This window comes from Schistocerca cancellata, chromosome 1 (genome assembly GCF_023864275.1).
Source record: "Schistocerca cancellata isolate TAMUIC-IGC-003103 chromosome 1, iqSchCanc2.1, whole genome shotgun sequence".
NCBI lineage: Eukaryota > Metazoa > Arthropoda > Insecta > Orthoptera > Acrididae > Schistocerca > Schistocerca cancellata.
The window spans coordinates 722,426,385-722,451,920 of record NC_064626.1 but is presented as its reverse complement, the minus strand read 5'-3'; the positions used below and the strand labels follow the sequence as shown (position 1 = coordinate 722,451,920).

The following is a 25,536-nucleotide window of genomic DNA, read 5'->3' as shown; positions in this document are numbered from 1 at the left end:
AGTGAGTGGTGTGAAAATGTAAAAACATTAAATGTGATTTGTACCTGATTTACTGTATGAAAGTAAACACTCATTGTGCGTTAATTTTGTTTCTTCCGATAATTCCTTTCTACAATCTCTACAGTTCAGTTTAACAGGATGTGGACCATTAATCCCACAATGTGCCTTCGCGTTGTAATGTGTGAAAGAATGGTAATACCTGAAAATAAAAAAAATATCATTCTGAAACATTTAAGGTAATACACTATGTGATCAAAAGTAACCGGACATCTGGCTGAAAATGATTTACTAGTTCGTGGCGCCCTCCATCGGTAATGCTGGAATTCAGTATAGTTTTGGCCCACCCTTAGCCTCCTTAACGGCTTCCACTCTCGCAGGCATACGTTCAATCAGGTGCTGGAAGGTTTCTTGGGGAATGCAGACCATTCTTCAGGGAGTGCTGCACTGACGAGAGGTATCGATGTCGGTCGGTGAAGCCTGGCACGAAGTCGGCGTTCCAAAACATCCCAAAGGTGTTCTGCAGGACTCATGTCAGAACTCTGTGAAGGCCAGTCCAATACAGGGATGTTATTGTCGTGCAACCACTCCGCCACAAGCCGTACCGTGCCTCGATCGTGTTGAAAGATGCAATCGCCATCCCCGAATTGCTCTTCAACACTAGGAAGCAAGAAGGTGCTTAAAACATCAATATAGGCCTGTGCTGTGATAGTGCCACCCAAAACAACAAGAGGAGCAAGCCACCTCAATGAAAAACACGACCACGCCATGACACCACCGCCTCCGAAGTTTACTGTTAGCACTACAAAAGCTCTTCACTACACACAACGTTTTTCCACTGTTCAATCATTCAATGTTTACGCTCCTTACACCAAGCGAGGCGTGAAGTGTGGTTTATGAGCAGCCGCTCGACCATGAAATCCAAGTTTTCTCACCTCCCACCTAACTGTCATAGTATTTGCAGTGGATCCTGATGCAGTTTGGAATTCCTGTGTGATGGTCTGGATAGATGTCTGCCTATTACACATTACGACCCTCTTCAATTGTCGGCGGTCTCTGTCAGTCAACAGACGAGGTCGGTCTGTACATTTTTGTGCTGTACGTGTCCCTTCACGTTTCCACTTCACTGTCACATCGGAAAAAGTGGACATAGGGATGTTAGCTAACACAAATAATATAGACATTTTGGACACTGAAATAATGTTGTGATATTTAACAGTTCCACAGTCATGTTACAGATGCCAAGTGTACCCTAACAAGTAAGTTGCATCAGTATTGTCAGTATCTTTATGTATTTTTGATAAATAATACAGACATTTTAGATGCAACGTCGCTAGACAATGTGTAACTTCAGATACCAACGACTTGAAAATATGTTTGGCTGTAGATTGAGAAGTATGAGCACTTGCACATGTTAATATCAGTTTCTGCTTAAGGAGTTCTCGCATAGTACACTTGCAGTTTTTAACATCATTAGTGACATGTGTGAGCAAGTTATTTGAACTTGCTACTTTCGAACATTTCATTTTATGAACAACACACACTTGAACATTCGACGAACTTAGAATCTTATGGCACTGTCTTGCATGGGAAATAATGAAAGAGTAAAGAATATAAAGTAGAAATAATTTTCTGCTCAGCCTGTCACTGTCTGAACCTCATTCACATTTTCACACATGGAACTATAGATGTACAGTCATAATTTCACAACTTAAAATAACCATTGGGGCTTTCGTGTCTATCTGTGTGAGACGGAGAGAAAAAAGTTATTGACGAGGCAGAATTTTAGGTACAGTGTTAAACACAAACAGTTTTTGTAAGTGAAGTGTAATTATGTGGAAGCAAAAAGGGAAAGGTGATAAAATGGTTAAGATTCAGCAACTATCATAAACGCTAGATTACTTTGCAAAACAACAGCAATCTTGAGCTAACAAAGATATAATATGCAGTGTGCACATGACTATGCGTGTGTGTGTGTGTGTGTGTGTGTGTGTGTGTTTTGCTAACAAAACTTACTTATTTGTTGACAAATAGTATAGACCTTTTAGATGTGGAAATACTGTAAGTTATACTATTATTGTCAATATTTTTACTTTTTTGATAAATAATTCAGGAAATTTGGATATTTTTTAATTGTAGCGTCAGAGGAGTTGAAAAGCACAACTGAACTCGTTACAGCATCTCTTATTATTTTATTTCCTGCTACTGCAACTTAGCTAGTTGCTCAATCTTGATTTTTTTAATTTCTCACCATTGCTATCTTGGATCTCACCACCTTGATTTGGTATGTTATTGCCTACCTCTACATATAGGCAGCCTGTGGCCGTGATGTCATAGCACACGAGTGTAACATCTTAACATTGCCCAGCTATCCGACTTCCATGGTCTCCCTAAATCGATTGACTCATATTCCGGGACTGTTGTTTTGAAAAGAGGATCGATTTCTTGCAGCAGCCTTCCCCAATCTCAACTTTTGCTCTGTCATGAATGACTGCTGTTGCCAGAACGTTAAACCGTAATGTTCCGTATCGTTCCCCATTTTAAGAGGAATTCCGTCAGAGCCTTCCGTTTTTACCATTTTGCACAATCTTAATCGTTTTTCAGTGACGAGAATAACTTCAATATCACTCATATGTGGGTCTAGGAGCCTGGTAGATGGTGGTGTGGTAGTATGGTCTTAATAAATATATATGTATTGAAGTCTAATATTTAATATCAAAGTTCTCTCTCTATTGTCTACGGTTTCAACCCCAGGTGGTCCAGGAGTGACGGGTTCGAAATTGTGAGTCCTTTCATCGACTTAACATAGGACCAGATTTTTTAATGGATATTTCACCAGTAGACCTTGCCGTTCATGGGGAGGCCTGCGTGCCTCAGCGATACAGATGGCCGTACCGCAGGTGCAACCTCAACGGAGGGGTATCTGTTGAGAGGCCAGACAAACGTGTGGTTCCTGAACAGGGGCAGCAGCCTTCTCAGTAGTTGCAGGGGCAACAGTCTGAACGATTGACTGATCTGGCCTTGTAACAATAACCAAAACGGCCTTGCTGTGATAGCACTGCGAACGGCTGAAAGCAAGGGGAAACTATAGCAGTAATTTTTACCGAGGCCATGCAGCTTTACTGTATGGTTAAATGATGATGGCGTCCTCTTGGGTAAAATATTCCGGAGGTAAAGTAGTCCCCCATTCGGATCACCGGGCGGGGACTACTCAGGAGGACGTCGTAATCAGGAGAAAGAAAATTGGCGTTATACGAATCGGAGCGTGGAATGTCCCTTAATCGACCAGGTAGGTTAGAAAATTTAAAAAGGGAAATGGATAGGTTAAAGTTAGATATAGTGGGAATTAGTGAAGTTCGGTGACAGGAGGAACAAGACTTCTGGTCAGGTGAATACAGAGTTATAAATACAAAATCAAATAGGGGTAATGCAGGAGTAGGTTTAATAATGAATAAAAAATACGAACGCGGGTAATCTACTACGAACAGCATAGTGAACGCATTATTGTAGCCAAGATGGACACGAAGCCCACTCCTACCACAGTAATAGAAGTTCATATGCCAACTAGTTGCGCAGATGACGAAGACATTAAGGGAGACGAAAATCTAATAGTCATGGGGGACTGGAATTCGATAGTGGGAAAAGGAAGAGAAGGAAAAGTAGCGGGTGAATATGGAATGGGGATGAGGAATGAAAGAGGAAGCCACCTGATATAACTTAATCATAGCTAACACTTGGTTTAAGAAGGTTATATACGTGGAAGAGGTCTGGAGACACTGGAAGGTTTCAGATAGATTACACAAAGGTAAGACAGAGATTTAGGAACCAGGTTTTAAATTGCGAGACATTTCCAGGGACAGACGTGGACTCTGATCACAATCTGTTGGCTATAAGCTATAGGCTAAAACTGAAGAAACTACAAAAAGGTGGGAATTTAAGGAGATAGAACCTGGAAAAAACTGAAAGAACCAGAAGTCGTAGAGAGTTTCAGAGAGAGCATTAGGGAACAATTGACAAATATGAAAGAAATAAATACAGTAGAAGAAGAGATACGAAATAGTGAAGGCAGCAGAGGATCAAGTAGGTAAAAAGACGAGGGCTAGTAGAAATCCTTGGGTAACAGAAGAGATATAGAATTTAATTGATGAAAGGAGAAAATATAAAAATATAGTAAATGAAGAAAGAAAACTGGCGTTCTACGGATCGGAGCGTGGACTGTCAGATCCCTTAATCGGGCAGGTAGGTTAGAAAATTTAAAAAGGGAAATGGATAGGTTAAAGTTAGATATAGTGGGAATTAGTGAAGTTCGGTGGCAGGAGAAACAAGACTTCTGGTCAGGTGACTACAGGTTTATAAACACAAAGTCAAATAGGGGTAATGCAGGAGTAGGTTTAATAATGAATAGGAAAATAGGAATGCGGGTAAGCTACTACAAACAGCATAGTGAACGCATTATTGTGGCCAAGATAGATATGAAGCCCACACCTACTACAGTAGTACAAGTTTATATGCCAACTAGCTCTGCAGATGACGAAGAAATTGAAGAAATGTATGATGAAATAAAAGAAATTATTCAGATAGTGAATGGAGACGAAAATTTAATAGTCATGGGTGACTGGAATTCGAGTGTAGGAAAAGAGAGAGAAGGAAACGTAGTAGGTGAATATGGATTGGGGCTAAGAAATGAAAGAGGAAGCCGCCTGGTAGAATTTTGCACAGAGCACAGCTTAATAATAGCTAACACTTGGTTTAAGAATCATGATAGAAGGTTGTATACATGGAAGAAGCCTGGAGATACTAAAAGGTATCAGATAGATTATATAACGGTAAGACAGAGATTTAGGAACCAGGTTTTAAATTGTAAGACATTTCCAGGGGCAGATGTGGACTCCGACCACAATCTATTGGTTATGACCTGTAGATTAAAACTGAAGAAACTGCAAAAAGGTGGGAATTTAAGGAGATGGGACCTGGATAAACTGAAAGAACCAGAGGTTGTACAGAGTTTCAGGGAGAGCATAAGGGAACAATTGACAGGAATGGGGGAAAGAAATACAGTAGAAGAGGAATGGGTAGCTTTGAGGGCTGAAGTAGTGAAGGCAGCAGAGGATCAAGTAGGTAAAAAGACGAGGGCTAGTAGAAATCCTTGGGTAACAGAAGAAATATTGAATTTAAGTGATGAAAGGAGAAAATATAAAAATGCAGTAAATGAAGCATGCAAAAAGGAATACAACCGTCTCAAAAATGAGATCGACAGGAAGTGCAAAATGGCTAAGCAGGGATGGCTAGAGGACAAATGTAAGGATGTAGAGGCTTATCTCACTAGGGGTAAGATAGATACTGCCTACAGGAAAATTAAAGAGACCTTTGGAGATAAGAGAACCACTTGTATGAACATCAAGAGCTCAGATGGAAACCCAGTTCTAAGCAAAGAAGGGAAAGCAGAAAGGTGGAAGGAGTATATAGAGGGTCTATACAAGGGCGATGTACTTGAGGACAATATTATGGAAATGGAAGAGGATGTAGATGAAGATGAAATGGGAGATACGATACTGCGTGAAGAGTTTGACAGGGCACTGAAAGACCTGAGTCGAAACAAGGCCCCCGGAGTAGACAACATTCCATTGGAACTACTGACGGCCTTGGGAGAGCCAGTCCTGACAAAATTCTACCATCTGGTGAGCAAGATGTACGAAACAGGTGAAATACCCTCAGACTTCAAGAAGAATATAATAATTCCAATCCCAAAGAAAGCAGGTGTTGACAGATGTGAAAATTACCGAACGATCAGTTTAATAAGCCACAGCTGCAAAATACTAACACGAATTCTTTACAGACATATGGAAAAACTAGTAGAAACCGACCTCGGGGAAGATCAGTTTGGATTCCGTAGAAATACTGGAACACGTGAGGCAATACTGACCTTGCGACTTATCTTAGAAGAAAGATTAAGGAAAGGCAAACCTACGTTTCTAGCATTTGTAGACTTAGAAAAAGCTTTTGACAATGTTGACTGGAATACTCTCTTTCAAATTCTAAAGGTGGCAGGGGTAAAATACAGGGAGCGAAAGGCTATTTACAATTTGTACAGAAACCAGATGGCAGTTATAAGAGTCGATGGGCATGAAAGGGAAGCAGCGGTTGGGAAGGGAGTAAGACAGGGTTGTAGCCTCTCCCCGATGTTATTCAATCTGTATATTGAGCAAGCAGTAAAGGAAACAAAAGAAAAATTCGGAGTAGGTATTAAAATCCATGGAGAAGAAATAAAAACTTTGAGGTTCGCCGATGACATTGTAATTCTGTCAGAGACAGCAAAGGACTTGGAAGAGCAGTTGAACGGAATGGATGGTGTCTTGAAGGGAGGATATAAGATGAACATCAACAAAAGCAAAACGAGGATAACGGAATGTAGTCGAATTAAGTCGGGTGAGGTTGAGGGTATTACATTAGGAAATGAGACACTTAAAGTAGTAAAGGAGTTTTGCTATTTGGGGAGCAAAATAACTGATGATGGTCGAAGTAGAGAGGATATAAAATGTAGACTGGCAATGGCAAGGAAAGCGTTTCTGAAGAAGAGAAATTTGTTAACACCGAGTATAGATTTAAGTGTCAGGAAGTCATTTCTGAAAGTATTTGTATGGAGTGTAGTCAAGTATGGAAGTGAAACTTGGACGGTAAATAGTTTGGACAAGAAGAGAATAGAAGTTTTCGAAACGTGGTGCTACAGAAGAATGCTGAAGATTAGATGGGTAGATCACGTAACTAATGAGGAAGTATTGTATAGAATTGAGGAGAAGAGACGTTTGTGGCACAACTTGACCAGAAGAAGGGATCGGTTGGTAGGACATGTTCTGAGGCATCAAGGGATCACCAATTTAGTATTGGAGGGCAGCGTGGAGGGTAAAAATCGTAGGGGGAGACCAAGAGATGAATACACTAAGCAGATTCAGAAGGATGTAGGTTGCAGTAGGTACTGGAAGATGAAGAAGCTAGCACAGGATAGAGTAGCATGGAGAGCTGCATCAAACCAGTCTCAGGACTGAAGACCACAACAACATAGTAAATGAAACAGGCAAAAAGGAATACAAACATCCCAAAAATGAGATCGACAGAAAGGGCAAAATGCCTAAGCGGGGATGGCTAGAGGACAAATGTAAGGATGTAGAGGTACATATCACTAGGGGTAAGGTAGATACTGCCTACAGCAAAATTAAAGAGACCTTTAGAGAAAAGAGAACCACCTGTATGAATATCAAGAGCTCAGATGGAATACCAGTTCCAATCAAAGAAGGCAAAGCAGAAAGGTGGAAGGAATATATAAAGGGTGTATACAAGGGCGATGTACTTGAGCGCAACATTACGGAAATGGAAGGGGACATAGATGAAGATGAAATGTGAGATACGATATTGCGTGAAGAGTTTGACAGAGCTCTGAAAGACCTAAGTCGAAACAAGTCCCCGGGAGCAGACAACATGCCACTGGAACTACTGATAGCCTTGGTAGAGCCAGCCATGACAAAACGCTTCCACCTGGTGAGCAAGATATATGACACCCTAAGACTTCAAGAAGAATATAATAATTTCAATCTCAAGGAAAGCTGGTATTGACAGTTCTAAAAATTACCGAACTATCAATTTAATAAGCCACAGCTGCAAAACACTAACACGAATTCTTTACAGACGAATGGAAAAATTAGTAGAAACCGACCTCGGGCAGAACAGTTTGCATTCCGTAGAAATTCTGGGACACGTGAGACAATATTGATCCTACAACTTACCTTATAAGATAGGTTAAAGAAAATCAAACCTACGTTTCTAGCATTTGTAGGCTTAGAGAAAGCTTTTGACGCTGTTGACTGGAATACTCTCTTTCAAATTCTGAAGAGGGGTGAAATGCAGGGAGGGAAAGCCTCTTTGCAATTAGTACAGAAACCACATGGCAGTTATACGAGTCGCGAGACATGAAAGAGAAGCAGTGGTTGGGAAGGCAGTGAGACAAGGTTGTACCTATCCCCGATTTTATTGAATCTGTGTATTGAGCAAGCAGTAAAGGAAACAAAGGAAAAGTTGGAATAGAAATTAAAATCTATGGAGAAGAAATAAAAACTTTGAGGTTTGCCGATGACATTGTAATTCTATCAGAGATAGCAAAGCACCTGGAAAAGCAGTTGAACGGAATGGACAGTGTCTTGAAAGGAGGATACAAGATGAACATCAACAAAAGTAAAAGGAGAATAATGGAATGTAGTCGACTTAAATCAGGTGATGCTGTTTGAATTAGATTAGGAAATGAGACACTTAAAGTAATAGACGAGTTTTGCTATTTTGGGAGAAAAATAACATGATGGTTGAAGTAGAGAGGATATAAAATGTAGACTGGCAATGGCAAGGAAAGCGTTTCTAAAGAAGAGAAATTTGTTAACATCGAGTATAGATTTAAGTGTCAGGAAGTCGTTTCTGAAAGTATTTGTATGGAGTGTAGCCATGTATGGAAGTGAAACATGGACGATAAATAGTTTGGACAAGAAGAGAATAGAAGCTTTCGAAATGTGGTGCTACAGAAGAAGGCTGAAGATTAGATGGGTAGATCACCTAACTAATGAGGAGGTATTGAATAGAGTTGGGGAGAAGAGAAGTTTGTGGCACAACTTGACTAGAAGAAGGGATATGTTGACAGGACATGTTCTGAGGCATCAAGAGATCACCAATTCAGTACTGAACGGCAGCGTGGAGGGTAAAAATCGTAGAGGGAGACCAAGAGATGAATACACCAAGCAGATTCAGAAGGATGTAGGTTGCAGTAGGTACTTGGAGATGAAGAAGCTTGCACAGGATAGAGTAGCATGGAGAACTGCATCAAACCAGTCTCTGAACTGAAGACCACTATAACACAACACATTTCACCAGTACCTGATTGTGGAAATTCTTGAAATTTTGAAGCACAGTCACCCTTATTCACGCACAATGTCTCATTAATTTTTATCCATTGACTTCCCTACTTCTTCTTTTGCAAAAAAGAGTAACAATCTCTGGTTTCGGAGTATTTTCCGAATACTAGTATTAAATCAAGGTAGATCTCTGCCATCTTACTTGGTATGTGTTTCTCTACAGTCTGATTTATCATGTGTTTGGCCTGTAAATCTTTTCTTCATCTGGCTACTTCTAACTAAATGTTCTCAATTCGTCTTTTATGTGGATGTTAGTGGCTGTCCGCTTCTAACAAACACTTCACATTGCCATTAAGTACAAAATGAAAATAATTGCTCCACTGTTCGTCTCTATTTGCACTGAAAAACCGCTTCATTCTTAAAAAATTATGCTGGCTATAAATATAGTTACATAGGAGTTAATTATGAGTATTTACGTTTTCATGATGACAGATTTGGTTACCAGCTACAGTTCGTGAATGAATAAAACCATACTGTCCTTCCTATATTCGGCCTGACACACGTAGAGTAAAAGACCTCGGTATCAGCATACACGTGGAAAAATTTTTTGTTTTAAGCTCAGCTTGTTCACGATTCGGTGGTTTCCTTCAAAACACGTAGCTCTGGGGTGACCTATTTCTTTTCGTGTTGTCATTTCCCTTGGTATGTGCGTGCCACAGCACGCTGCAAACAGCAGCTATGCGTTATTTTGTTATTCTTTGTCGTAAAAGAACAATTGTGTGTCTTCCCTTTACATACACTCCCTGCTGCGTACTGTTCGATTTCATTCCTTTGTGTTTTCAGTTGGATATAGGCGCAGAGTTTTCCTCTGTTTACAGTAACACCACCAGTTCAAACTTACAGGTCTTCGTTTCCGTAGCAAGCATTAAATTAATAAATAATTTGAAGCACAGATTTCCGTTGATAACGCAAACACTTTAGTAAGTGCATTGGCCAAAACTTCCCTGCCTCTTTGGATGGTGACACGATCCAGCATGGACGAAAATCCACCTTAACACTATGTCCCTGCCGGCCACACTTCTCTACTGCTCAGGCGGCGTGCAGATTTGCCAACGAAACACTGGATTTATGCAGTAAATTACACATCTCAGACAAATTAGAATTAACCTGCAGATATTAGCCTCTTGAATTATAACTTCGCTTCATAGTTTTGCCAGCAGGAGCTAATAGTACTGAGTAAAATAAATCCTGAGCATATCGAAATCCTCAGAATGTTATGTACATTACAGGCGTTTGTTGCCCAATTAATCGTCACTATTTGCGCATCCCCCCATGAACCATGGACCTTGCCGTTGGTGGGGAGGCTTGCGTGCCTCATCGATACAGATAGCCGTACCGTAAGTACAACCACAACGGAGGGGTATCTGTTGAGAGGCCAGACAAACATGTGGTTCCTGAAGAGGGGCAGCAGCCTTTTCAGTAGTTGCAAGGGCAACAGTCTGGTTGATTGACTGATCTGGCCTTGTAACAATAACCAAAACGGGCTTGCTGTGCTGGTACTGCGAACAGCTGAAACCAAGGGGAAACTACGGCCGTAATTTTTGCCGAGGGCATGCAGCTTTGCTGTATGATTAAATGATGATGGCGTCCTCTTGGGTAAAATATTCCGGAGGTAAAATAGTCCCCCATTCGGATCTCCGGGCGGGGACTACTCAAGAGGATGTCGTTATCAGGAGAAAGAAAACTGGCGTTCTACGGATCGGAGCGTGGAATGTCAGATCCCTTAATCGGGCAGGTAGGTTAGAAAGTTTAAAAAGGGAAATGGATAGGTTAAAGTTAGATATAGTGGGAATTAGTGAAGTTCGGTGGCAGGAGGAACAAGACTTCTGGTCAGGTGACTACAGGGTTATAAACACAAAGTCAAATAGGGGTAATGCAGGAGTAGGTTTAATAATGAATAGGAAAATAGGAATGCGGGTAAGCTACTACAAACAGCATAGTGAACGCATTATTGTGGCCAAGATAGATACGAAGCCCACACCTACTACAGTAGTACAAGTTTATATGCCAACTAGCTCTGCAGATGACGAAGAAATTGAAGAAATGTATGATGAAATAAAAGAAATTATTCAGATAGTGAAGGGAGACGAAAATTTAATAGTCAAGGGTGACTGGAATTGGAGTGTAGGAAAAGGGAGAGAAGGAAACGTAGTAGGTGAATATGGATTGGAGCTAAGAAATGAAAGAGGAAGCCGCCTGGTAGAATTTTGCACAGAGCACAACTTAATAATAGCTAACACTTGGTTTAAGAATCATGATAGAAGGTTGTATACATGGAAGAAGCCTGGAGATACTAAAAGGTATCAGATAGATTATATAATGGTAAGACAGAGATTTAGGAACCAGGTTTTAAATTGTAAGACATTTCCAGGGGCAGATGTGGACTCTGACCACAATCTATTGGTTATGACCTGTAGATTAAAACTGAAGAAACTGCAAAAAGGTGGGAATTTAAGGAGATGGGACCTGGATAAACTGAAAGAACCAGAGGTTGTACAGAGTTTCAGGGAGAGCATAAGGGAACAATTGACAGGAATGGGGGAAAGAAATACAGTAGAAGAGGAATGGGTAGCTTTGAGGGATGAAGTAGTGAAGGCAGCAGAGGATCAAGTAGGTAAAAAGACGAGGGCTAGTAGAAATCCTTGGGTAACAGAAGAAATATTGAATTTAATTGACGAAAGGAGAAAATATAAAAATGCAGTAAATGAAGCAGGCAAAAAGGAATACAAACGTCTCAAAAATGAGATCGACAGGAAGTGCAAAATGGCTAAGCAGGGATGGCTAGAGGACAAATGTAAGGATGTAGAGGCGTATCTCACGAGGGGTAAGATAGATACTGCCTACAGGAAAATTAAAGAGACCTTTGGAGATAAGAGAACCACTTGTATGAACATCAAGAGCTCAGATGGAAACCCAGTTCTAAGCAAAGAAGAGAAAGCAGAAAGGTGGAAGGAGTATATAGAGGGTCTATACAAGGGCGATGTACTTGAGGACAATATTATGGAAATGGAAGAGGATGTAGATGAAGATGAAATGGGAGATACGATACTGCGTGAAGAGTTTGACAGAGCACTGAAAGACCTGAGTCGAAACAAGGCCCCCGGAGTAGACAACATTCCATTGGAACTACTGACGGCCTTGGGAGAGCCAGTCCTGACAAAACTCTACCATCTGGTGAGCAAGATGTATGAAACAGGCGAAATACCCTCAGACTTCAAGAAGAATATAATAATTCCAATCCCAAAGAAAACAGGTGTTGACAGATGTGAAAATTACCGAACAATCAGTTTAATAAGCCACAGTTGCAAAATACTAACACGAATTCTTTACAGACGAATGGAAAAACTAGTAGAAGCCGACCTCGGGGAAGATCAGTTTGGATTCCGTAGAAATACTGGAACACGTGAGGCAATACTGACCTTACGACTTATCTTAGAAGAAAGATTAAGGAAAGGCAAACCTACGTTTCTAGCATTTGTAGACTTAGAGAAAGCTTTTGACAATGTTGACTGGAATACTCTCTTTCAAATTCTAAAGGTGGCAGGGGTAAAATACAGGGAGCGAAAGGCTATTTACAATTTGTACAGAAACCAGATGGCAGTTATAAGAGTCGATGGGCATGAAAGGGAAGCAGCGGTTGGGAAGGTAGTAAGACAGGGTTGTAGCCTCTCCCCGATGTTATTCAATCTGTATATTGAGCAAGCAGTAAAGGAAACAAAAGAAAAATTCGGAGTAGGTATTAAAATCCATGGAGAAGAAATAAAAACTTTGAGGTTCGCCGATGACATTGTAATTCTGTCAGAGACAGCAATGGACTTGGAAGAGCAGTTGAACGGAATGGATGGTGTCTTGAAGGGAGGATATAAGATGAACATCAACAAAAACAAAACGAGGATTATGGAATGTAGTCGAATTAAGTCGGGTGATGTTGAGGGTATTACATTAGGAAATGAGACACTTAAAGTAGTAAAGGAGTTTTGCTATTTGGGGAGCAAAATAACTGATGATGGTCGAAGTAGAGAGGATATAAAATGTAGACTGGCAATGGCAAGGAAAGCGTTTCTGAAGAAGAGAAATTTGTTAACATCGAATATAGATTTAAGTGTCAGGAAGTCATTTCTGAAAGTATTTGTATGGAGTGTAGCCATGTATGGAAGTGAAACATGGACGGTAAATAGTTTGGACAAGAAGAGAATAGAAACTTTTGAAATGTGGTGCTACAGAAGAATGCTGAAGATTAGATGGGTAGATCACATAACTAATGAGGAAGTATTGAATAGGATTGGGGAGAAGAGAAGTTTGTGGCACAACTTGACCAGAAGAAGGGATCGGTTGGTAGGACATGTTCTGAGGCATCAAGGGATCACCAATTTAGTATTGGAGGGCAGCGTGGAGGGTAAAAATCGTAGGGGGAGACCAAGAGATGAATACACTAAGCAGATTCAGAAGGATGTAGGTTGCAGTAGGTACTGGGAGATTAAGAAGCTTGCACAGGATAGAGTAGCATGGAGAGCTGCATCAAACCAGTCTCAGGACGGATGACCGCAACAACAACAACATTTGCGCATATTTTTGAGGCTCTTGATATATTTGTCTTCAGCAAAAAGAAGATACAGTCTGATCCTAACAACCTATCTCTGTGAACTTCTGAGTCATAAAACGTCAGCTGTCATGTCTGTGATTGTTTCCTTTAATTTGAAAAGAAGAACAGAAATAATATTTTAAATTGACATATATAACCTGAAAATAACTACGATGACGAGCCAAAACATTTGAACCACCTATTTAATGGCTTGTTGCTCCACCTTTGGAATGCAATACAGGACCATTCTGTGTGGCTTGGATTCCAAAAGTTATTGGTAGATTTCCGTAGGTTTTTGCACCAGATTTCTAGGCACTGATCATGCAAGTCCAATTAATTAAGGGCCGTATTTCTAGGCCCAGAGCTGGGGCCCGTCATATGTTTCCATGGGTTCAGAGCAGGCGAATTTGGTGGTCAGTACAGTAATATGAATGGTCAAAACAGTAACATGATCCTCAAACCAATGAAGCACGATTCTGACATTATGACATGGAGTGTAATGCTGCTGGGAAACGCCATCGTCGCCGAGGAAGACATGCAGCATGTAGAGATGCAAATGGTCCCCAATAATGTTGACGAGGGCCGACGATGCCACGGTACAGATTCCAAGAAAGCCCATGTGAATGTCCCTCATAGCATAATGCTGCCCTCACCGGTCTACGTCCGTCGCGCGGTGCGTGTTTCGAGCAGTCATTCACCTGGATGACGGCATGTGCATGTACGACGCCTAAGGTGATACAGAAATAAATGTGATTCATCTCAATTTGAGCAGTTCTCGGATATCCGTCCATGCAACGTCGTAATTTCTCCACAGTATTTCGGCAGACGTACACGCTGCCATCTTCAGGTGGTTCCTGACGAATGTTGCGCTATTCCTCTCGGCTCCATTTATATACTAGCCGTTACCCCCTCCACCGCTCCTCTCCTGGTGTCTTTGGTGCGGCCGGCGCGGCGGCTACTGGAGGTGGTGGGGGAAGCGGCGACTGGGTCTGAACTGGGGTCTGCAGTCTCCCTGCTGCCGCCGTCGGGGGTGGTCCTCGATCTCTGGGACCGCATCTTTCTCTCCAGGCTGAGTGCAGGGTTCCAAGCCTGACTAAGTTGAAGGCCACTATTAATTAGATCGTCCTGTAGTCGGATTTCGATGGCCTCTTTAGTAACGCAGTCCCAGAAGTAGGAGTATTGACAGAGTATTTTTGTTTTTTCATAGTCCATAGTATGGCCAGTTTTATACAATGGTCACCCACGGCTGATTTAGTGGCCTGGCGTAATTCGGTATGGCGCTTGTGTTCGCGGCACCTCTCTTCCACAATGCGGACTGTCTGCCCAATGTATGATTTTTCGCACTGACAGGGAATTTGATAAACGCCTGGTTTTTGAAGGCCTAGGTCATCTTCATCTCACAAAGCGACTCGTTTTCGTTGCTCCACAATCCAATGTCGGTAACCCCGTGACCACTGCATTCTTAATAGAATATGTCGTTGGATAACACAGGAACCCATACGAGTCGTCTGTTGTATAATGTCCTCTCAACAGTAAGCTACAAAACACTTGTGTCTTCACAAGTAGTGTTGTCTGTCGTGAGATCTGCCACAGTTGGCCTTCTTTCCTGTTTTACAGAGCGGCCAAGCTTTCGACCTCTAAGTTATGTGATGAAGCGTAGTGCTCGAATACATGAAATCGCCTACTTACGATTTCACCGTCCTTCAATCACTTCCCATAGATGCTCAAGACAGTAACAAGTGAACAGCTGACCAGTTTCAATGTTTCCAAAATGTTCGTTCCCATGTGCCACGTCCTATAAATTTTGCCTCTCGTCAGAGTCGTTTATTTCAGTGACTTCCCTCATTTAAAGACCGCATCATCATTAGAATTCTTTCCCATTCGATTCTGCTCCGCTTATACAGAGCGGTCCATTGATCGTGACCGGGCAACATATCTCACAAAATAAGCGTCAAACAAAAAAACTACAAAGAACGAAACTTGTCTAGCTTGAAGGGGAAAACCAGATGGCGCTATGGTTGGCCCGCTAGATGGCGCTGCCATAGGTCAAACGGATATCAACTGCTTTTTTTTTTTAGATAGGAACCCCCATTTTTACTACATATTCGTGTAGTACGTAAAGAAATACGAATGTTTTAGTTGGACTACTTTCTTCGCTTTGTGATAGATGGCGCTGTAATAGTCACAAACATATGGCTCACAATTTTAGACGAACACTTGTTAAGAGGTATGTTTTTTAAATTAAAATACAGAACGTAGGTAGGTTTGAACATTTTACTACGGTTGTTCCAATGTGATACATGTACCTTTGTGAACGGATCATTTCTGAGAACGCATGCTGTTACAGTGTGATTACCTGTAAATACCACATTAATGCAATAAGTGCTCAAAATTACGTCCGTCAACCTCAATGCATTTGGCAATACGTGTAACTACAGTCCTCTCAACAGGCAGTAGTTCGCCTTCCGTAATGTTCGCACATACATTGACAATGCGCTGACTCACGTTGACAGGCGTCGTCAGTGAGTCACGATAGCAAATATCCTTCAATTTTCACCACAGAAAGAAATCCGGGGACGTCATATCCGGTGAACGTGCGGACCATGGTATGGTGCTTCGACGACCAATCCACCTGTCATGAAATATGCTATTCAATACTGCTTCAACCCCACGCGAGCTATGTGCCGGACATCCATCATGTTGGAAGTACATCGCCATTCTGTCATGCAGTGAAACATCTTGTAGTAACATCGGTAGGACATTACGTAGGAAATCAGCATTTACATTTCCATCGATAAAATGGGGGCCAATTATCCTTCCTCCCATGATGCCGCCCCATACATTAACCCGCCAAGGTCGCTGATGTTCCACTTGTCGCAGCCATCGTGGATTTCCGTTGCCCAGTGGTGCATATTATGCCGGTTTACGTTACCGCTGTTGGTGAATGACGCTTCGTCGCTAAATAGAACGCGTGCAAAAAATCTGTCATTGTCCCGTAATTTCTCTTGTGCCCAGTGGCAGAACTGCACACGACGTTCAAAGTCGTCGCCATGCAATTCCTGGTGCATAGAAATATGGTGCGGGTGCAATCGATGTTGACGTAGCATTCTCAACACCGACGTTTTTGAGATTCCCGATTCTCGCGCAGTTTGTCTGCTACTCATGTGCGGATTAGCCGCGACAGCAGGTAAAACATTTATTTGGACATCATCATTTGTTGCAGGTCGTGGTTGACGTTTCACATGTGGCTGAACATTTCGTGTTTCCTTAAATAACGTAACTATCCGGCGAACGGTCCGGACACTTGAATGATGTCGTCCAGGATACCGAGCAGCATACTAGCACACGCCCGTTGGGCATTTTGACCTCAATAGCCATACATCAACACGATATCGACCTTTTCCGCAATTGGTAAACGGTCCATTTTAACACGGGTAATGTACCACGAAGCAAATACCGTCAACACTGGCGGAATGTTACGTATTACCATGTACTTATACGTCTGTGACTATTACAACGCCATCTATCACAAAGCGAGAAAAGTGAACCAACTAAAACATTTATATTTCTTTACGTACTACACGAACATGTAATAAAAATGGGGGTTCCTATTTTAAAAAACGCAGTTGATACCCGTTTGACCTATGGCAGCGCCATCTAGAGGGCCAACCATAGCGCCATCTGGTTTCCCCCTTCAAGCAAGGCGAGTTCCGTTCTTTGTAGTTTTTTCGTTTAATGCTTATTTCGTGAGATATTTGGCCCGGTCACTATCAATGGACCACCCTGTATACTTCCCCTACAGTGTCACGTGCCCGCAACGCCACCAGTGGCATTCAGTCTCGTAGTGGTCTTAATGTTATGGCTCACAAATAGAGACCGTATTATATGCATTTGCATGTTGCACATGTATTTGCATATTTGGCTCCTTTCACCGGTTACTGCATATTTTAAATGAAAACTAGTGATGACGCGTATTTTCGCTCTGTGCAGTATTATAACAATCTAGACAGGCGGGCTCTAGCCCGATCTCGTTTTGATGCTCAAAGAGTGACCGCAACCTACAACTGCATGCGATCACTAACCGGAAGCTGCAGGCTAGCGAACTGGTTACGGAGCAGGGTTGGGGTTGTTTTGGGGTCGGAGACCAGACAGCGAGGTCATCGGTCTCATCGGATTAGGTGAGGGAGTCGGCCGTGGCCTTTCGAAGGAACCATCCCGGCATTTGCCTGGAGCGATTTAGGGAAATCACGGAAAACCTAAATCAGTATGGCCGAAGACGGGATTGAACCGTCGTCCTCCCGAACGCGAGACCAGTGTGCTGGCCACTGCGCCACCTCGCTCGGTTACTGAGCAGGAACAGGCAGGCAGAGTCGATGCGCCTGCCGCCGCGCACCCGCTTAATCCCCGCCCCTGTCACACCGCACGCGCCCCTAACAATTAAATTAAATTACGCAAGTTGTTAGTCATACGTCCATTGTTTCAGTTTAGTTGTCTTTCTATTTGAACAAAGTTTAACGTGTTTACGTGTAGTGTATAAAGTGTTGTGCACTATGCCGCCTGAAAATAGAAATGTCGTTTCGTGGGTAGCTGACCATCCTGGAAGATTTATATATGACGGAAATGTTTTATATTGTCGAGTTTGCGAGAAAAACTTTTCCTACAAAAAAAAGTCTCAAATAGATCAGCATGTCATGACAAGTCTTCATATCACAGGAACGCAAAAGAAAGGGTCACAACAACAACTTTTGACAGCGGCAAGTATCAGTAGCAGCGATTTAACCTCCAAAGGAAACCAAAACAATTTGAAGCATTCATTGCTAGTAATAATCCTCTTCATAAACTTACGAACCCTATCCTCAAAGGTTTCCATTGCAAATATTTCTTAAGTCAAAATATACCAGATAAATCAGCATTGCATAAAAATTACATACCGTCAATTTATCTATAACTTCACGAGGAAATACGCAATGAACTAAAGAACAATATTATTTGGATTTCAATTGACGAGACCACCGACTCTTGTGACCGTTACATTGCAAATTTAATTGTTGGTGCGTTAAAACATGAGCCTTCTTCTTCCTATTTAGTGACCTGCAAAGAACTTGAAAAGGCAAATCTTTCTACCATCGCCAGATTTGTGAATAAGGACATTAGAAAAATATTTTCAAAATCTCCCCCAGATGGAAAGGTGTTTGTGTTTCTCTCAAATGCTGCTCCGTATATCATCAAAGCAGGAAAAGGCCTCCAAGTATTTTCTCCAAATTTGATTCATGCGATGTGCTTTGCTCACGGAGAACATCGCCTTGCTGAAGAAGTGCGATCCACTTTTGGGAATGTAAGTCAACTGATTTCATCCACAAAGTAAGTATTTCTTGAGCCACCGGCATGCATCAAGACCCGCAAAGAAAAACCACCAAATATGCCTTTACCTCCAGAACCAGTGGTAACTCGTTGGGGTACGAGAGCCGAAGCTGTGTTGTTTTACAAAGAATATTTCGAGGCCATCAGAGACGTAGTAAACGATTTCGATAGTGCACAGGCTTTTGCCAGTTCAAGGAACCATTTAGTGATTCCCGTATTAAAAAGAACATTGCTGTGATTAGCATTTATTTGTCCCATATATCTGCGAGTATTAAAAGCTTGAAACTCAATATTTGGCGTCGAAATTTGTGGTAAGTCCCATGCATCTTTAAAGAGCGTAGGGGAACGATGCGGGAGATCTGCACCGCTTTACTAGGCAAGTGGAGGTGGTTTGCCATTGCCTTCCTCCGACCGTGATGCAGATGAATGATGATGATGATGAAGACGACACAACAACACCCAGTCATCTCGAGGCAGGAAAAATCCCTGACCCCGCCGGGAATCGAACCCGTGCGAGAACGCTACCGCGAGACCACGAGCAGCGGAGTCCCTAGGCTTACATACTGCTTAATCTAACTTAAACTAACTTACGCTAAGGACAACACACAGCCGGCCGTGGTGGGCGAGCGGTTCTAGGCACTACAGTCTGGAACCGCGCGACCGCTACGGTCGCAGGTTCGAATCCTGCCTCGGGCATTGGATGTGTGTGATGTCCTTAGGTTAGTCAGGTTTGAGTAGTTGTAAGTTCTAGGGGACTGATGACCTCAGAAGTTAAGCCCCATAGTGCTCAGAGCCATTTGAACCATTTTTTCCACAACACACACACACACACACACACACACACACACACACACACACCCATGCCCGAACCCGAGGGAGGACTCGAGCCGCGTGAACCGTGGCAAACCCCCTCAAACCGTGAGGCTACCCCGAGCGGCTTGGCGATGAATGAATCTATTCAGTTAAAGAATAAAATTAGACTAAAGAACTCCTAATCGCCGGAGGTATACCCGAGCTTACTTAAAGAAACGTTTGAAAACAATTTGAACAGTAAGCCACGTTGTGAGCTCTTGTCGCAAATTGATAGTTTTATTAATGGAACAAGTGAACTTTTGTCAGAAACAATAAGTGACAACATAGCGCCCAAATTCAAATACTGCCCAGTTACCTCAGCTGATATAGAACAGTACTTTTTCACTTATAAAAATGTTTCGAGTAATCGAAGACGCAATCTTACTACCTAACATTTAGAACAGTACCTGATCGTATATATTTACATTTGTAGCAAAATGTAAAATAATTTGTAAGTGTTACTTTAAGCTGATAATATTAATGAAACTTTAATGCTGTCCACGAAATTCCTCCTGACTGTATGTTGTTTTTTGGAATAAAATATTACGGAGTGCGCGCGTGCGTGCCCATCTATGTGCGATATATCTTGAAGTTGGACCTGTGCATATCGTCTGTTTCGCGGCGAGTAACTCACAACGCAATTTCTTGTTACTGACAAAAATTTGCAAAGAAGAAACAATATTTGAAACATAGTGTGCGTCTTCTGTTTGCAATTTTTTAAAAACTAAGCTCAAAAAGGACTCTGCCTAACGTCTACCGCAAAGTATTCAGATCACGAGATCACCATTCTAAATGTTCCGATTTTTCACGTGGCAGCACTCTTCCCAGCAATCGATACACACAGGTCCATCTTCGAGATATATCGCACACAGTAACTACTATGTTTTTTATCATTTGATATTGCACTTTTCGACACTTTTCAGGCATATTTTAGGCATTTTATTAATATTTTTAGCTTTTTATGTTGCATATAATCTGGCCTCTACTCATCAGAGTACAGAACACGTATAAATTTTCTGCAATTTTCCGTTTCCTGTTTTCAGTTCCTAGGTCGCTTATCGAATGCAGAATGCTTTTCAAGTTGACTGTGGGGTTCTACAAGTGCACTCAAAGTGCGACAAGTTAAACTCGCGTCCCTGGCCAGGAAAGGACTTCAGCCTCGTATCTTCTATACACACTATACCAGTTGACTCACCCTAGCCTTGTCCGCGGGCCCTTTCGATGCTCCCTATCGTTCGAGGGGCACCGTGATTAAGACACTATACCTTATTACACTACCAGATTTCTTTGACTAGGAAGTTTGATCAAATATTCATCATATTTCTTTGACAAAGGTCTTTGACGTGGCGCAGAAAGGGGTATTACACTGTCATCAAATATTTTATCGTAGTTCCGTCAGAATGGCTGGCATGTAGTAAAGAAGAACCGCATGATGTCAACTGAGAAATAGTTATTTTTAATGCTGTTTGTTTCGAAGTTCCCAGTCATTAAACGAGATAGTACTTTTTTCAAGACGAATACAAAATGTAATTAAATTAATACCCCTCTCCCTCTTAATGTTAACATATAATAATAAAGTTTGAGTGCATTTCACAGTAACTGAGATGTTATAGTATCATCGTAAATCCTTTAACTTGAGAAATGAATTGTAACCTGACGTGTTCAGGTTCAATAGGAATTGATTATGGGTACGCCGGCGTGCTTGCCAAGTACTTTCTGATGCCTTACGCCGATTGTAGTTCGTACCGCAAATTTCTTTACGGATTGGTTGGTTGGTAGGTTTAAAAGAGGGGGAAAGGGACCAAACTGCTTGGTCATTGGTCCCTTGTTCCTATTAAAACAATTCAATAAGAGAAAGAATAAAACAGACGAGACGTACAGCGCAATACCGAGAGGAAGGAAAAACCACAATAACGACAGAAGGGCAACAAAGACTACAAGAAACAAAATAGGATAATAAAACCACAGAGAGACGTAAGAGAAAGGTACAAGAGATTAAAACATGAGAGCAGATCTTTACGGATTTCAGACTATTTTCAATACATTCAAAACTAGGCTCGATTTTTACGTTCTTGGACATACCTGCTATTTATTCCGGTCCTTGTTTCTATGCCTTGCATGTTCCTATCAAGTTTCTCTTTCCTGGCTGCAACATTTAGTCCTCTAGCGTGTCCGTCTGTGACGCTTTCTTTTTTATGTGCATATCTTAACCTACAGCTAGCATGTGTTCCATTACATTTAGCACAAATCCTACTCACTTACACCCACCACCGCTGCATCATCAATGAATAGTACTGTGCTAATTTTCTGCCAGTAACAAACAACAGTTCTTTAATTCCCTTTTCAGTGAACAAATAAACATCAGTGATGAATTGCCTTACATCTTTCCTCGTTTGACTTCTTATACAAATATCTTCGTGCAGAATATTCTAATTTGCATTGAAGAATGAGAGTGGATTTCCATCTCCCTTCCTAAAAAAAGGTAATACATTTTATTTCATGCCGTATTATAAAGCCCCTTTTCATATTTACAGCACCACAATAAGTTCTGGAAATCGTTCTTATTTGCATTCGTGCTTCTTCACTCCATATACCGGTACACAACACACAATGGTTTCACAGCGTGTTTATGCAAGTAAACCGCATGCAGCAAACAGAAGACGATCGCTTTCGTTGATCGAATCTAATTTGACGTGCTATATTTCATCAAATAAATTTAACGAAAGGCAACATTCGACAACTACTACACTACGTCAAATATATTTGATGAAGCAACTTCGTCAGAGAAATTTGATTGTGCAATAGTGGCCGTGAGTAGATAGGAGAGTGGTTCAAAGTTTTGCAATGATGACTCTTTTGAACGTCCATTAAGTTTCATAATTTTTGTTTTGCCTTTATGATGCTTCAGTTTCAACTAACGTTAGTACTCTAAATTTCATTTACCATGCTTCATGCCTTATGTCTCTTCTGGAGATAAATTTCACAGTGCTTATTCTCCCTTCCTCTGTGTGTGACTATAACTTGGAATCTAGTTCGTGCAAAAAATGGTGTATTCATGATTCATTTCTTGTTTCTTGTAATTTTAAAAGTTCTTATGTTCTCTGTTTTTGTTTCAGGTGTTCCCAGCAAGTCCTGTCTACGAAGTATAAATCAACAGAACTTCTATCTTCGTGCAATGATCAAGGAAACCAGAAGTTTACCGCTTACTGTCATTTTGTGTGTCGTTCTCTCTCATGTTGTGTATAAATCTTTATAATAAAACAAAAATCGGGTGTAATTAGTGTTAAACAAATACGTGTCGATCATTCCCAGCCACCTTGCAATGTCCCACTCAAGTCACCCTTTTATTCTTCCTTGTCTTTGCCCCATTAAAATTTGCTGCTACCTCAGTCAAAAATATAGTGGAAGATAAACACCACAATGTTGATTAAATATAAAATTGTTTCACTCCAAACATGATAATCAAGGGTGTAAAATGTCTTATGTGCATTGCACCCATGGGATTATTTTCAACACTATAGATTAGTTAGTTAGTTGGTTTCATGTTCCATGTATCATTTTGCAGTATAAATCATCATAATGTGGAACGAGTCATTTTCCATTCATATTGCAAATTAATTTGTACATCTTTTTCTACTCTTAACATCGCCATATATTTGTTTCATTTTTCCCCAAAATGAAAACAAGATATACAGACTGAGTTACCAATTCCTACCCACCACCTTTTACACGTTACAAACATAAAAATTCTGCTACAGAATAGAAGGAGTTGTCAAGGAGAAACTTTTTCAATTTACTTTCAAATTTTACCTTGCTGTCTGTTAGACATTTTAATTAACTGGGTAAGGGGTCATAAATTTTTGTTGCAGAGTTGTGCACCACTTTCTGTGCTACAGACAAGCTAAATGTTGAGTAATGAACGTAATTTTTTTCTTCTAGTATTGTAATTCTGTACTTCATTGTTCCTTTTGAACTGTAGTGGATTATTTACAACAAACTTCATGAGGGAATAAATATACTGTGAGGCAGTAGTCAGAATGTCCAGCTCTTTAAACAGATGTCTACAAGATGATCGTGGGTGAGCACCACATATTATTCTTACAGCAAGTTTTTGGGCAACGAAGACCTTCTTCCTTAATGATGAGTTACCCCAGAACATTAGTCCATATGATATTACAAAATGAAAATAAGCAAAATATGTTAACTTGCTGATTTCTCTCTCCCCAAAATTTGCAATGGTTCTTAGTGCAAATGTGGCTGAACTAAGCTGTTTTACAAGTTCCGAAGTGCGTTTTTTTCCAATTTAAATTCTCATCAGTATGGACACCTAAGAATTTTGAAGTTCCACACTATGTATTATTTCATCACCATGTGTTACACCTATCACTAGTGCAGTGCCCCTAGAGGTGAAGAACTGAATATGACATGTCTTTGTGAAACTCAGGGTGAGACCATTCGCAGAAAACCAGTCAATGATACTTTTGAGAACTTTGTTCACCATTTCTTCCATTTCTATATGCATACTGGGAGTGATTGCAACACTGGTGTCATCTGCAAAAAGAACTAATTCTGTTTGTTGTACATTAGACTGTAGATGATTTACATACGTCAGTAACAGTAGTGGACCTAAGACTGAGCCTTTGGGACGCTCATACGTGATTTCTCCCCAATCAGAACTACGTCTCTGGATTCTGTTGGTTGAATTACTACTAATTACCACTTTCTGCATTCTTTTGGTTAGATATGACATGATCCATTGGCTGGCTATGCCATCAAACACATAAAACTTCAATTTATCTGGGAGTATACTATGAGCCACACAATCAAATGCCTTGGATAGGTCATATAAAATACCTACCGGTACTATTCTATTATTTAAGGCTTGTAATATCTCGTGTGTGAACATTTAAATGGCATTCTCAGTAGAGGAACCCTCCTGAAACCCAAACTGTGATTTGCTGAGGATATTATTGTTGCCAAGGTGAGATGCTATTCTAGAATACATCACTTTCTCAATAAGTTTTGAAAATGATGTCAGCAATGAAATAGATCGGTAGTTAGTGACGTCTCTCTTATCACCTTTTTTAAAGAAGGGTTTAACAATGGCATATTCCAATCTGACTGAAAAAATGCCTTGAGTCAGTGATGCATTACATATTTCGGACAATAACAGACTTATTATATGGGAACAAGTCTTTAGTACTCTATTGGAAACACCATCAAAACCAGAAGAGCTTTCATTCTTGAGAGAATGTATGACCCTCTTAATTTCAGAAGTAGAAGTTGGTGGTACATTCGTAAGATGTAATTTTATGAGAGTTACTTCTTCAATATATTGTTGTGATATTTTTCTTGAATTGGTGGTCCCTATACTTTCTACTACGTGTAAGAAATGATTATTAAATATATTTGCTACCTGTGACTTGTCATTTATAGCCCTTCCATTCAATTCAATAGTAATGTTATCCTCTTCAATCTTACTTAGTAATTTCGAGTAGTTTTTGTAGTGCACAACTACTGCAGGGTCTCTACTTGTTCTTGTCAAAAGATATATTTCCCTTATTCTTTCACAAGATACTTTAATCCCCTTAATGATCTATTGTTTTTACATGGCTGTTTAATGTCCCTTCTGATTAGCTTATGCCGAAAGCTATTTTCAAATACTGATATGAATTTTTCATGGAATATATTAAATTTTATACGGGTATTTGGTTCTTTATAAATTTCATCCCAGGTTGTTTCTTGTAAACTACTCTTAAAAATATTTGCCCTGTAGCCATTAATGGTTCTAACTGT

The 25,536-nt window shown here is 40.8% G+C and overlaps 1 protein-coding gene across 1 annotated transcript in view; it reads left to right on the top strand.

The window, feature by feature from the left end:
• Positions 1-23,005, top strand: part of LOC126097489 (lachesin-like) — a 411,009-nt gene extending 388,004 nt beyond the window's left edge. Inside the window, exon 9 of the mRNA XM_049910594.1 lies at positions 22,857-23,005. The gene's annotated coding sequence lies outside the window, so the exon portion shown is untranslated. The remainder of the gene's footprint in view (positions 1-22,856) is intronic.
• The last annotated feature ends 2,531 nt before the right edge of the window (positions 23,006-25,536 follow it).